This window comes from Pelobates fuscus, chromosome 9 (assembly GCF_036172605.1).
Source record: "Pelobates fuscus isolate aPelFus1 chromosome 9, aPelFus1.pri, whole genome shotgun sequence".
NCBI lineage: Eukaryota > Metazoa > Chordata > Amphibia > Anura > Pelobatidae > Pelobates > Pelobates fuscus.
The window spans coordinates 84,867,053-84,880,935 of NC_086325.1; the positions used below are offsets into that span (position 1 = coordinate 84,867,053).

Below are 13,883 nucleotides of genomic sequence, written 5' to 3' on the forward strand. Positions count from 1 at the left end.
AGCTGGGACAGGAGAGAATTAGCAGGGGAAGTCAGTTAAGCGAATAGGCAGTATATAATTATTACTTATATCTGATAAATGTCATCATTTAAAGAGCAGTATGGAAAACACTTATGCACACCACTAAGAGGAGTTAGGTGTTAATAACTAACAAATTAAACAACATAATGACTGTACTGCGCGTCAGTGGTGATAAATACCTTCAGCACAGGACAATCTAAGCACAATGTTTAAAGGGACACTGTCGGCACCCAGAACATTTCAGCTCATTGAAGTGGTCTGGGTGCAGTGTCCCTGTCTTCTTAACTCTGCAATGTTAATTATTGCAGCTTATGATAAATTGCAATAATTACCTTGCAGGGTTTAGACTGCCTCTAGTGGCTGTCAATCAGAACACCACTAGAGGCACTTCCTGGTGGTTGAGTGACTTTTGGACGCCTAACAAATGCTGGACGTCCTCACTCTCTGCATGAAGACATCCAGCGTTGGTAAAAACCCCCATAGGAAAACGCAAGAGCTTTGTATCCTGGGTTTCGGCATTGGTTGCAGTGTCCCATGATTCACTTTTAAGCATGGTTGCATTATCTGCATGTTCTTCACATTACTTTAAAGTTGGGGGTATAGCTCAGCATTAGAGCATCTGACTGCAGATCAAGAGGTCCCAGGTTCAAATCATGGTGTCCCCTTTAAAAATCATGAATGTTAACTTATTTTCAAGGAGGAGACCATACAACTACCACAACATTAGAGGGGCAAAGGTTTAAAAATAATACCAGGAAGTATTACTTTATTGAGAGGGTAGTGGATGCATGGAATAGCCTTCCAGCTGAAGTGGTAGAGGTTAGAAACATAGAAACATAGAATGTGACGGCAGATAAGAACCATTCGGCCCATCTAGTCTGCCCAGTTTTCTAAATACTTTCATTAGTCCCTGGCCTTATCTTATAGTTAGGATAGCCTTATGCCTATCCCACGCATGCTTAAACTCCTTTACTGTGTTAACCTCCACCACTTCAGCTGGAAGGCTATTCCATGCATCCACTACCCTCTCAGTAAAGTAATACTTCCTGATATTATTTTTAAACCTTTGTCCCACTAATTTAAGACTATGTCCTCTTGTTGTGGTAGTTTTTCTTCTTTTAAATATAGTCTCCTCCTTTACTGTGTTGATTCCCTTTATGTATTTAAATGTTTCTATCATATCCCCCCTGTCTCGTCTTTCCTCCAAGCTATACATGTTAAGATCCTTTAACCTTTCCTGGTAAGTTTTATCCTGCAATCCATGAACCAGTTTAGTAGCCCTTCTTTGAACTCTCTCTAAGGTATCAATATCCTTCTGAAGATATGGTCTCCAGTACTGTGTACAATACTCCAAGTGAGGTCTCACCAGTGTTCTGTACAATAGCATGAGCACTTCCCTCTTTCTACTGCTAATACCTCTCCCTATACAACCAAGCATTCTGCTAGCATTTCCTGCTGCTCTATTACATTGTCTGCCTACCTTTAAGTCATCAGAAATAATCACCCCTAAATCCCTTTCCTCAGATAGAAACATAGAAACATAGAATGTGACGGCAGATAAGAACCATTCGGCCCATCTAGTCTGCCCAGTTTTCTAAATACTTTCATTAGTCCCTGGCATTATCTTATAGTTAGGATAGCCTTATGCCTATCCCACGCATGCTTAAACTCCTTTACTGTGTTAACCTCTACCACTTCAGCTGGAAGGCTATTCCATGCATCCACTACCCTCTCAGTAAAGTAATACTTCCTGATATTATTTTTAAACCTTTGTCCTTCTAATTTTAGACTATGTCCTCTGGTTGTGGTAGTTTTTCTTCTTTTAAATATAGTCTCCTCCTTTACTGTGTTGATTCCCTTTATGTATTTAAATGTTTCTATCATATCCCCCCTGTCTCGTCTTTCCACCAAGCTATACATGTTAAGATCCTTTAACCTTTCCTGGTAAGTTTTATCCTGCAATCCATGAACCAGTTTAGTAGCCCTTCTTTGAACTCTCTCTAAGGTATCAATATCCTTCTGAAGATATGGTCTCCAGTACTGTGTACAGTACTCCAAGTGAGGTCTCACCAGTGTTCTGTACAATGGCATGAGCACTTCCCTCTTTCTACTGCTAATACCTCTCCCTATACAACCAAGCATTCTGCTAGCATTTCCTGCTGCTCTATTACATTGTCTGCCTACCTTTAAGTTCTCAGAAATAATCACCCCTAAATCCCTTTCCTCAGATGTTGAGGTTAGGACTCTATTGAATATTCTGTACTCTGCCCTTGGGTTTTTACGTCCAAGATGCATTATCTTGCACTTATCCACATTAAATGTCAGTTGCCACAACTCTGACCATTTTTCTAGTTTACCTAAATCATTTGCCATTTGGCTTATCCCTCCTGGAACATCAACCCTGTTACATATCTTAGTATCATCCGCAAAAAGACACACCTTACCATCAAGACCTTCTGCAATATCACTAATAAAAATATTAAAGAGAATGGGTCCAAGTACAGATCCCTGAGGTACCCCACTGGTGACAAGCCCAAGCTTCGAATATACTCCATTGACTACAACCCTCTGTTGCCTGTCACTCAGCCACTGCCTTACCCATTCAACAATATTGGAATCCAAACTCAAAGATTGCAGTTTATTGATAAGCCTTCTATGTGCAGCAGTGTCAAAAGCCTTACTGAAATCTAGGTAAGCAATGTCTACTGCACCACCCTGATCTATAATTTTAGTTACCCAATCAAAAAAATCAATAAGATTAGTTTGGCATGATCTCCCTGAAGTAAACCCATGTTGTCTCTGATCTTGAAATCCATGTGTTTTTAGATGTTCAACAATCCTATCCTTTAACATGGTTTCCATCACTTTCCCCACTACTGAAGTAAGGCTTACTGGTCTATAGTTGCCCGACTCCTCCCTATTACCTTTCTTGTGAATGGGCACAACATTCGCCAACTTCCAATCTTCTGGGACTACTCCTGTTAACAATGATTGGTTAAATAAATCTGTTAATGGTTTTGCTAGTACACCACTAAGCTCTTTTAATAGCTTTGGGTGTATTCCATCAGGTCCCATTGACTTATTTGTCTTTACTTTTGACATTTGAAATAGAACCTCTTCCTCTGTAAACTCACGTGTAATAAATGACTCATTTATTCTTTTTTTTTAACAGAGGTCCCTTTCCATTATTTTCAGCTGTAAATACCGAACAAAAATATTCATTGAGGCAGTCAGCTAGACCTTTATCCTCATCTACATACCTTCCTTCTTTTGTTTTTAATCTAACTAATCCTTGTTTTACTTTTCTTTTCTCATTTATGTATCTAAAAAAAGTTTTGTCCCCCTTTTTTACTGACTGTGCTATTTTCTCTTCTGTGTGTGATTTGGAAGCTCTTATAACTTGCTTAGCCTCTTTCTGCCTAATCTTATAGGTCGTTCTGTCTTCCTCACTCTGGGTTTTTTTATAATTACTAAATGCTAACTTTTTGTTTTTTACTATTTTGGCCACATCTGCGGAGTACCACAGTGGTTTCTTGAATTTTTTGCTTTTACTGACAAGCCTAATGCAATTTTCTGTTGCCTTCAGTAGTGCAGCTTTTAAATAATCCCATTTATTTTGGACTCCATTTAAATTGCTCCAGTCTGATAATGACTCCTTTACACATATTCTAATTTTAGAAAAGTCTGTTTTTCTAAAGTCTAAAACTTTTGTTTTTGTGTGGTGTGACTCAGTCACTGTTCTTATATTAAACCACACTGACTGATGATCACTGGATCCTAAACTTTCACCTACAGTAATATCTGATACCAAATCTCCATTTGTTAACACTAAATCTAGTATGGCCTCTTTACGAGTTGGCTCCTCAACGACTTGTTTTAGAGACAATCCCAGTAGGGAGTTTAGAATATGTGTGCTTCTGGCACAAGTAGCTATTTTTGTTTTCCAATTCACATCAGGAAGATTAAAGTCACCCATGGTGATAACTTCCCCCTTCATTGTCATTTTAGCTATTTCTTCAACTAGTAGATTATCTAACTCTTCAATTTGTCCTGGGGGCCTATAAATCACACCTACACGAACTACTGTGTGATTACCAAATTCTAACGTAACCCAAATGGACTCTATGTTTGTCTCACTAACCTTTATTAGGCTAGATTTTATGCTATCCTTCACATACAGGGCCACCCCTCCCCCTTTCTTGCCTTCCCTGTCTTTTCTATATAAAGAGTACCCTGGTATTGCTATGTCCCAGTCATTTTTTTCATTATACCATGTCTCAGTAACAGTGACTAAATCTACACTATCAGTTGCCATTATTGCCACAAGTTCATGGATCTTATTCCCTAAACTGCGAGCATTTGTAGACATGACTCTAAGCTTATAATTTTTAACACACTTGCTACAGGCACCTTCTGTCCTTGTTTTGGGGGACAATTGGATTGATGTTTTATCACCCTTTTGCCCCCCCCATCCTAGTTTAAATACATCTTAGCAAAACCTCTGAACTGCTCACTGAGAACATTTGTTCCCTTTTGAGAAAGATGCAAACCATCTTTTTTGTACAGTTTATTTCCATTCCAAACAGAGCTACCATGAGCAATAAAGCCAAATCCTTGCTCCCGACACCATTCACCAAGCCACAAGTTAAAGTCCCTAATACGCATCCGCCTGTCATTCTGAGTGTTATGCACAGGCAGAACTTCAGAGAATTACAGTGTGGAAGCAACCTGCCATATATCATTGGCAAAAACACTAAAAACTTCCTTAACCTCTGAAACCTCATTGCAAGCCAAGTCATTTGTCCCTAAATGGACAAGTACATCCAATTCCCCTTCCTGCTTTGCTTGCTTAACAATATCACAGATACGTCTCCTGTCTCTGTGAGCAGTAGCTCCGGGAAGACACCTCACAAGACCACCATTGTCCATCTCCACACCTCTTATGATGGAATCCCCCAACAACAACTGCTTTCTATTAGGCCTCATCATAGTCTTCAAGCCTCTCTGCACAACACCACTGGCCTCAATGCCTCTCTCCACAACAGCACTAGCCTCAGTGCCTCTCTCCACAACAGCACTAGCCTCAGTGCCTCTCTCCACAACACCTCTAGCCTCAGTGCCTCTCTCCACAACACCTCTAGCCTCAGTGCCTCTCTGCACAACACCACTAGCCTCAGTGCCTCTCTGCACAACACCACTAGCCTCAGTGCCTTTCTGCACAACACCACTAGCCTCAGTGCCTCTCTGCACAACACCACTAGCCTCAGTGCCTCTCTGCACATCACCACTAGCCTCAGTGCCTCTCTGCACAACACCACTAGCCTCAGTGCCTCTCTGCACAACACCACTAGCCTCAGTGCCTCTCTGCACAACACCACTAGCCTCAGTGCCTCTCTGCACAACACCACTAGCCTCAGTGCCTCTCTGCACAACACCACTAGCCTCAGTGCCTCTCTGCACAACACCACTAGCCTCAGTGCCTCTCTGCACAACACCACTAGCCTCAGTGCCTCTCTGCACAACACCACTAGCCTCAGTGCCTCTCTGCACAACACCACTAGCCTCAGTGCCTGTCTCCATGACACCATTACACTCTGAAAGTGCAGAAAATGAATTATGTAGAACAACAGACTGTGCAATATGCCTTTTATCCACAACTCTAAGTCGACCAGATCCTACAGTAATCCATCTGCCATTCCTAGTATGTCTCTGTGGCAGTGGCTTTGCAGCAGTTCCAGCCTGAGTTTGTTTACCAGATAATTTACAAATCTCAGATTTCAAAAATACAATCTCCTGCCGCAAGATAGAGAACTGTCTACAGATTAGACAACAACTAAACCTCCAAAAAGTGGAACGCGAAACAAATGCATAGCAACTATTACACTGAACTAAGTCTGCCATTCCAATGAGATCAATTATTTAAATCAAACGAATCTTAACTTTTTATTTATACTCCTGAATACCTCAGATTACCTCCAGTTTATCTCCAGAATATCTCCAACCACAGACACTTAGAAGCAACACTCTCCAGAATATCTCCAACCACAGACACTTAGAATCAACACTCTCCAGAATATCTCCAACCACAGACACTTAGAAGCAACACTCTCCAGAATATCTCCAACCACAGACACTTAGAAGCAACACTCTCCAGAATATCTCCAACCACACACACTTAGCAGCAACACTCTCCAGAATATCTCCAACCACAGACACTTAGAAGCAACATTCTCCAGAATATCTCCAACCACAGACACTTAGAAGCAACACTCTCCAGAATATCTCCAACCACAGACACTTAGAAGCAACACTCTCCAGAATATCTCCAACCACAGACACTTAGAAGCAACACTTAGAAGAAGCAACCAAGCTCTATTAGCCAAGCTAATGACAACAGCCCTTATATACTCCTAAAATCACCTCCCACTAGGAATGTTTAACACCTGGGTAGGCCTCTGCTTATTAGCAAACAATAGCTAATTTACACAGCAATCAATAGCAAGTAGCTACCTAATCCAATCAAATGCCTTATAATTACCAACAGGAAATCAAACCTTGTGCAATCAGTAACCTTTTCCTACAGATGAATCTTACCTGTAACAGTAAAAAAGAAAACTCTTAGCACAACTCTTAGACAGTTGAAGCTTCTGTAAAACTCTCCAGAATATCTCCAACCACAGACACTTAGAAGCAACACTTAGAAGAAGCAACAGTAAAGGAGTTTAAGCATGTGTGGGATAAGGCATAAGGCTATCCTAACAATAAGATAAGGCCAGGGACTAATGAAAGTATTTAGAAAATTGGGCAGACTAGATGGGCCGAATGGTTCTTATCTGCCGTCACATTCTATGTTTCTACACTATAGATGTTTTGCAGTATAGTTATAAAGAGAGAATGTTTTTTTTTTTTTACCCAATGCCTTTACAACAGATGTTTAGGGTGCAGGTAGCATAGCATTCAGTGTTCTGCAAGGTTGGAAGGCACAGATCTCTATTGCCTATTCGGTTTCAGTATCAGCATCAGAATTACCACTTTGTCACTTCTTAATCCAATACGCTTAATTTGTTTCTCATCAACTAATTAATTTCCCTTTCAATAGCAACAAAGAGCATACTGATGATATTCAACTATAACTATAATATAAAATATAATAATAAAATGTCAGCCTCTTTTAAAGAGGCTCTGTCCCATTCTGAGGCCTTTGATATAAACACAGTGTGCTGTGGCAAACGGGTGCAGCGGAGGGTAGATATACTTACCTGATATCGTCTCACGATGAGCAAGATAAAGCCTTAGAGCGGTCACTAGCGACACTGGAGGAAATGCCAAAAAGTGACAGAGGTAGCTCTGCATTTTGTAAAGCGCAGGGAAAATTATATGAATATTGAAGGAAAGTCCCTAAGTTCCTAATTAGTAAAAAGGAAATTGTAGCACTGTGGCTTCACAAATAATGGAGCAGGTAAATGTTTCCAAATTTGTTAATTTGATGCTCTTTCACTTTTTACATGCAATTCTTCACATATTTCTGGTTTAGTAAAAGAATCCTATTTACAACAAACCTAAGATGTAGTAAACCTGTGGTTCTAAACCCCTTGAATCAAGAACAACATTTGAGTCCCCATGCTATCTCAGTTAGTTCCTAGTGGTTACACGAGGCACATCATATTTATCTTTGCCCCATGAAACTGGCCTTACAGGAGAACTGTGATTTTTAGAATTATTATTATTATTAATTCAAATAAGAAGGGAGATTCCTCAAGGAAAAAACTGCTATTCTGGTTCAAAGTACTAAATAACGAGCAATCACCATGGTAAACAATAGAAAGTCTCTCAACAAATAGTACCTGTTTTACCTTGATAATCTTTGATTGTGCATTATAACCTCAGTGTATAATATTTTGTAATACTTACATATAACTAAATATCTATTTTCGGTGCATTGATTGCCTTGCTCTAAGTGGTGGCCTTCTTTGCTCAGAAGTACATTTAATCTGACCAAAAACCATCATTTAATGAAATGCTAATGTTCATAATTTGACATCATGCACAAGCACACGGTAACTCAAAAATGTTCTCTGAGGATGGTTTCGGACCTCGACAATGTGCATAGTCTTAGCCATACACTTTGGTGTCCGCAAAACTATTCGCAACAGACTTAGGATAATGCCAGGGACTAATTAATGTCTTTAGAAAATTGGGCATCAAGGTTAGGGAGGGTTAGGAGGTCTTCTACCTGAGCAACCAACGCTGTCGTGGCGGGGCAGGGGTCAGGGTGCTAAAGATTACAGTAGGGACCCAAAGGTCGCCCAGCGATATAAGTGTAAGGTATTTGTATTCTTTGGTTTCTTTTTACCTGTGATGTTACAAAACTGAAAACCAACATTGACTATGGTTTGCAAACCAGGGAGCTAGACAGGATAATCCGAAATTTTGTAGTCTTATAAATATTACCAAGAGGTTACGACAATGTTATTTAGACATGATGCTAAACATGCTTACCTACTGTCCGTAACAACACTGTTTCTACCTACGCTGTTACATATTCGAGACTGTCTTTTCAATATGTCAATGCTAAATAAAGAATAAATAAAAAAAAAAAACTTGGGCAGACTAGATGGGCCGAATGGTTCTTATCTGCCGTCACAGTCTGTTTTTCTATGGAACACTGTCTCCGTTAAATGGGGGCAGGTCCATTAATACAACTGACAGGCCGACTCATGGAAGGCAAACCATGCAGGAAGCACTAATTCATCTCTACTTCCCACAAAGGTCAAAATCTGCCACCTCTCCATGGTCATTAAGCAATGCCTTCAATGAACCTTCAGAAGAAGCACTGGATTTGTGGGGTGAGACAATTGCCGTGCATGTGCCGTGTGTCATCAATACGTCTCTATGAGAACCAACTGATTGGAAAAAAAGTCAAGAGAACAGATCATTTTATCGGATGATCAGATTTAGAAGAGGGGCACAGACATAAAGGTAAATGTTTTGCTGATTATGTTTGAAACAAACAAACAAGGGCTGGGGCATAAATGCAAATGTATTATTTAAATAATTATTGGTATTAAACGCAAAAAAAACAAAAAAACATACAAAGTTGCAATAAAATAATAAAGCAAGTTCTAGTGTTTGCTGTAAATTCTAGTAATTTTGTAGCAAACTCTTTCAGAAGACAGAAATCTAGCAATTGCAATTCTACAGCAATCTGTTCTGCCTGCAGCAGACTTGGCCTGCTTAACACAGGTATATGTGGTGATGTCACTATTAGTTGTACATTACAAAAGAGCAGGGCAGTGTGGGAGGGCATATGGAATATATTTAATAAAGTGAAGTAGTACATTAATTGTTACAAAACAACTCTTAGACGTTAAATAATTCCTAGCTATTTTGTTCTTAGCACTAGTAGTAGTTCATTAATTCATTAGCAAATTTCATATATGGACAAATATATTAGTATATTAGAACACATTTAGCAAGTTGTCTGACAACCTTAAAATACACTGTAATATATTCGCTCAACACTATTTTGTGCTAGTGATATTGATTTGCATTGTGTTCATTATATAAAGGGACATTCCAACCACCGAAACCACAAAAGATTAATGTCTCTGCAGCCTCAGCAATACAAACACATTTTCAGGACTTTTTATAATGCTAGCTAAGGATACCAAAGTGGCTGTTATTCAGCATAGAGAGGCTCATCTTGGTGTAGTCCTGCAATCTTTGTAGGACAGATTCAGGGTCTTCATGCAGAGTCAATGCGTCTTTAAGAGGAGTTGTTTGGAGGGCGTGGTCTGACCGTCGATGAGACTAGACGTGTCTCACTAGAGCTCCGTCCTGAGGGCGCCCTCAAAGCCTATTTAAGCAGCCTTTTCTAGTGCATTTATATCCCCTGTGCCCCTTACTATGGAGAGGAAGATCTCCAAGAAACAGCCCAGGAAGATAACGGAGTCCGGAGGCTCCGTTCTGGACCTGCTAACGGCACAACGGCATGGCAAGGCCGGGAGCCAAGATGGCGACGGTGGATCCCCGCATGCGTCCCCTAGCGCTGCCAAAGGGGCCTCCGCCACAGATCAGGAGGCAGTACTGACTAAACTGGCTGAGGTAAAGGCGTTTCTCGCCAGCGAAATTGCTAAATCGACTGCCGTCCTGCAGGCGGATATTGGAGCCCTGGGTGAGCGCACAGCTCAGCTCGAAGACCGCATGGAAACTACCACACAGGCCCATAACGAGGCGGTGGACAGAGTCAACAAAATGACGGCCCATATCGTGGACATGGATTTGGCCATAGAAGACCTGGCCAATCGGTCCCGGAGGAACAACCTCCGCTTGAGGGGACTGCCCGAGGAACCCGATGAAGATCTACAGGGGCTGGTGCTCTCTATATTGCAGCCTCTCCTTCCGACCATCCCGGAGGAGCAATGGCGCTTGGAGAGAGTGCATCGGGCACTGCGTGCACAGCGGGCCGAAACGAATACCCCCAGGGATGTGGTTCTCTGTTTTATTCATTTCCGCACTAAGGAGGCCCTAATGAAGAGGAGCCGAGAGGGACCGATCCGGCATGAGGGGACCGTGATCTCCCTTTACCAGGATCTGGCCCCTTCGACTCTGCAGCGGCGGAGGGACTGGCGGCCGATTACTGGAGCGCTGCGGGGAGCAGGCCTTAAATATGCCTGGGGATTCCCCTTCAAATTGATGGTGTTTCGGGAGGGGAGAGCGCATGTTCTCGTACCTGGCGGAGATCCGAAGCGCTTCTTCCTGGGTCTCGGAATCCAGCCGCCTCCTGACCTGCCGACGGTGGCGATGTATCCGGGTGAGCTTCCACAACTGCCGGGAGACTGGCGTGAAGTGGGCTCGCGAAGCCGCCGATGACGACAACTCGTGGGTATCGTATTCCACGGCCTTCACTCTGGGGTCTTTTTTCTCCTTTTTGCAGGGGGGGTCCCGCCATTGTGTTGGGTGGGCTCGGGTTTTTAATGCCGTTTTCGCTCATGTGTGAGCCACGTTATTCCTGGCCATCCCCCCACTGAGGTCCGGAGGGTTTTTTTTTTTTCTCCATGTTCGGGGTCTGGGGGCTCGTTTTTTCCTTGGGCAGGTGGGCCATTTTTGGGGTCTGGGGATCGGGAACTGGGTCGGTCCGGTTTTTTACGTGTTTCCCTCCCTTCACCCCCCTCCCTGCCCCTCTCCTCCCCCTTCCCCTCCCCCCCCCTTCCCGTGCTATTGAGGGGCGGGGGGGTGAGGGTATGGGGGGAGGCACTGCCATGGTGTGACTTTAATTTTCCCTGTGGTGTCGCTGCCGCTGAGTGCGACACTCCTGTCTGGGCCCTCGCGCTCCGCGACACGGGACACCATGCATAGTTCCTAATGTACATTGTACACTGTAAATTGCGAATTGTAGTTTGTATATCCTGACTTCAGTTAATGTTTGTCACTCAGGGATATGCCGCTTCTATCTGATGTCTCTTTTGTACAAAGGGGTTGGGGGGCGGGGGGGGGGGGGGTGGGGTGACGGGGAATACCACGATAACTCATAGACCTATGCAGGCCGTCTCTTCCCGACGCCTGAAACCTTTAATACCGAGGGCTTGGCCGTCCCAGAGGGGAGGCTCGATTCTCACATGCCAATTGGTCAAGGTCACCGCTGGGACAGGGGACCCTTTAAGGACGCTGAACAGGGGGAAGGCTTCTTACTGAAGCGGGTATAGCTATGAGAGGGCGCCTATGGTTAGGGGCTCAATATCCCATTGTTCCTCCCTACGTTGACCGTGGCTGGAAGGTGGGAACACGTTCCCATAACACTCTGGCGTTTGGTAAGACCAGAGTTCCTTGGTGTCAGACTGAGTCTGGACGCTGCCTTCTCTCTCTCTTCTCTTCTTCTCTCTGCTCCTTCCCCTCTTTCTCTCATCTTTTTTCCGGGAGGGGGTCTGATAGGGGCTCGGCGGAGGGATGCGTTTGATGACTTGACGGGGACCATAGGGATGACAGACAGGGTGCATGTAGCCGGCGCTACGATTCCTCGAGATGACGGTTAGGGTACACTCCCTGAACGTAAAAGGTCTTAATGCGCCTCGCAAGCGCCGAATGATGTTCAAAGAGTTGAATAGGTTGAAGTCCGATATAGTTTTTGTGCAGGAGACGCACTTGCCCAAACAGGCTCAATTTCGGTTGAGAGACCACACCTTCGCAGGGTCATATGAAGCCAGGTCCCATCGCAAGCGCAGTGGGGTGGCGATCCTCGTCCGGCGCAGCTGCCCGCTAAATGTTAGCTCACTTGATGCAGACCCAGAGGGTCGTTTCGTCATCGTCTCGGGTTCCTTATACTCCCATGTAATCCACCTGATAAACATATATGCACCAAATCAACCGGAGCCTGCCTTCTGGTCCACGCTTCGGGACAAATTCCTGGCCCTCCCTCATGGCCTATTGTACATGGGTGGAGACTTTAATGCTGCCCCGTGCCCGGCTGCGGACAGGAGCTCGCGCACTGGCGTCCCTAGGTCTCAGGGCAGGGGCGGTCAGGACAGGTTGCTCAGGGACTTCATAGCCGATTTAGGACTGGTAGACGTGTGGCGGGCTCACCACCCAGGAGATAAGGCGTACTCCTTCTATTCGGCCCCCCATGGCACGTATTCACGTATCGACTTGTTCCTTGCAAATGCATCGGGCATGTCCAGGATCGCGGACTCCACAATCGGTAACATCTCGTGGTCCGATCACGCGGATGTGTCTATCACTCTGGGCAACCTATGCGTGGCCTCACCATGGACGTGGAGGCTGAACGCGTCCTTGCTGCGAGATGAAGAGATACGGGAACAAATCCGTAAGGGGATTGTGGAGTATTTCGAATTGAACGCCACCCCAGATATTCACGCAAGCACGCTGTGGGCAGCTCACAAGGCTGTCATAAGGGGGAACTTAATTAAACTGGCCACCAGGAAAAAGAAATTGAAATATCAGACACTGGATAAGCTCCTGAGACAATTGAGATCCCTAGAACAGAAACACCAGACAGCGCCGGAAGAGAGAGTATATAGGCAGTTGGAAGCAGTCCGGAGAGACATTCGTACGCTATTACTAGACAACGCGGCTAGGTCCATGGTATGGTCCAAGCGAACTTATTATGAAAGCGCCAACAAAATGGACACACTTCTCGCCAGGACTCTTCGACCTAGACAGGATAGGGCCCATATTACGGCTATTAGGCATCCAGATGGCACGACGAAACTAACACCCACAGAGATAGCGAAGGTCTTTGAGGACTTCTATAAGATTTTATACAATCACTCGCCCGGCGGTGCTCGTCCTGGAGGGAGAGAGGAGGATCGGATCCTCCAATATCTAGATGGCTTGGGGTTACCCAAATTGGGCGATGATGCTGCAGGAGCGCTGGCTGCTGAGATTACGGAAGATGAGGTCGACAAAGCTATATCGCACCTGAAAGGGAATAAGGCGCCTGGGCCGGACGGCTTCGATGGCACTTATTATAAAACCTTTCGGGACGAACTTGTACCTCAATTGACCCGACTCTTCACACATCTACGTCAGGGGGGACGGTTGGATCCTGATATGTCTTTGGCCACCATTGTCCTGTTGCCCAAACCGGGAAAGGATTCGCTCCTCCCAGAAAATTACAGGCCCATATCTTTAATTAATCATGATCTGAAGATCCTAGCAAAGATCCAAGCGGACAGGTTGAACCCCCTGTTGACCACTCTAATACACGCTGATCAGGTCGGTTTTATTCAAGGAAGGCAGCTGTTCGAAAATACCAGGAGGAATATCGACTTGATATGGAAACAGAAGACCACCGGCACTCCCACCCTGACGGTATCTATTGACGCCGAAAAAGCCTTTGATAGGGT

The 13,883-nt window shown here is 44.1% G+C and overlaps 1 protein-coding gene across 3 annotated transcripts in view; it reads right to left on the minus strand.

Annotated features, from left to right (window-relative positions):
* Positions 1–13,883, minus strand: part of LOC134572864 (synaptotagmin-like protein 2) — a 116,558-nt gene that overhangs the window by 66,951 nt on the left and 35,724 nt on the right. The gene's annotated exons all lie outside the window — the stretch shown is intronic.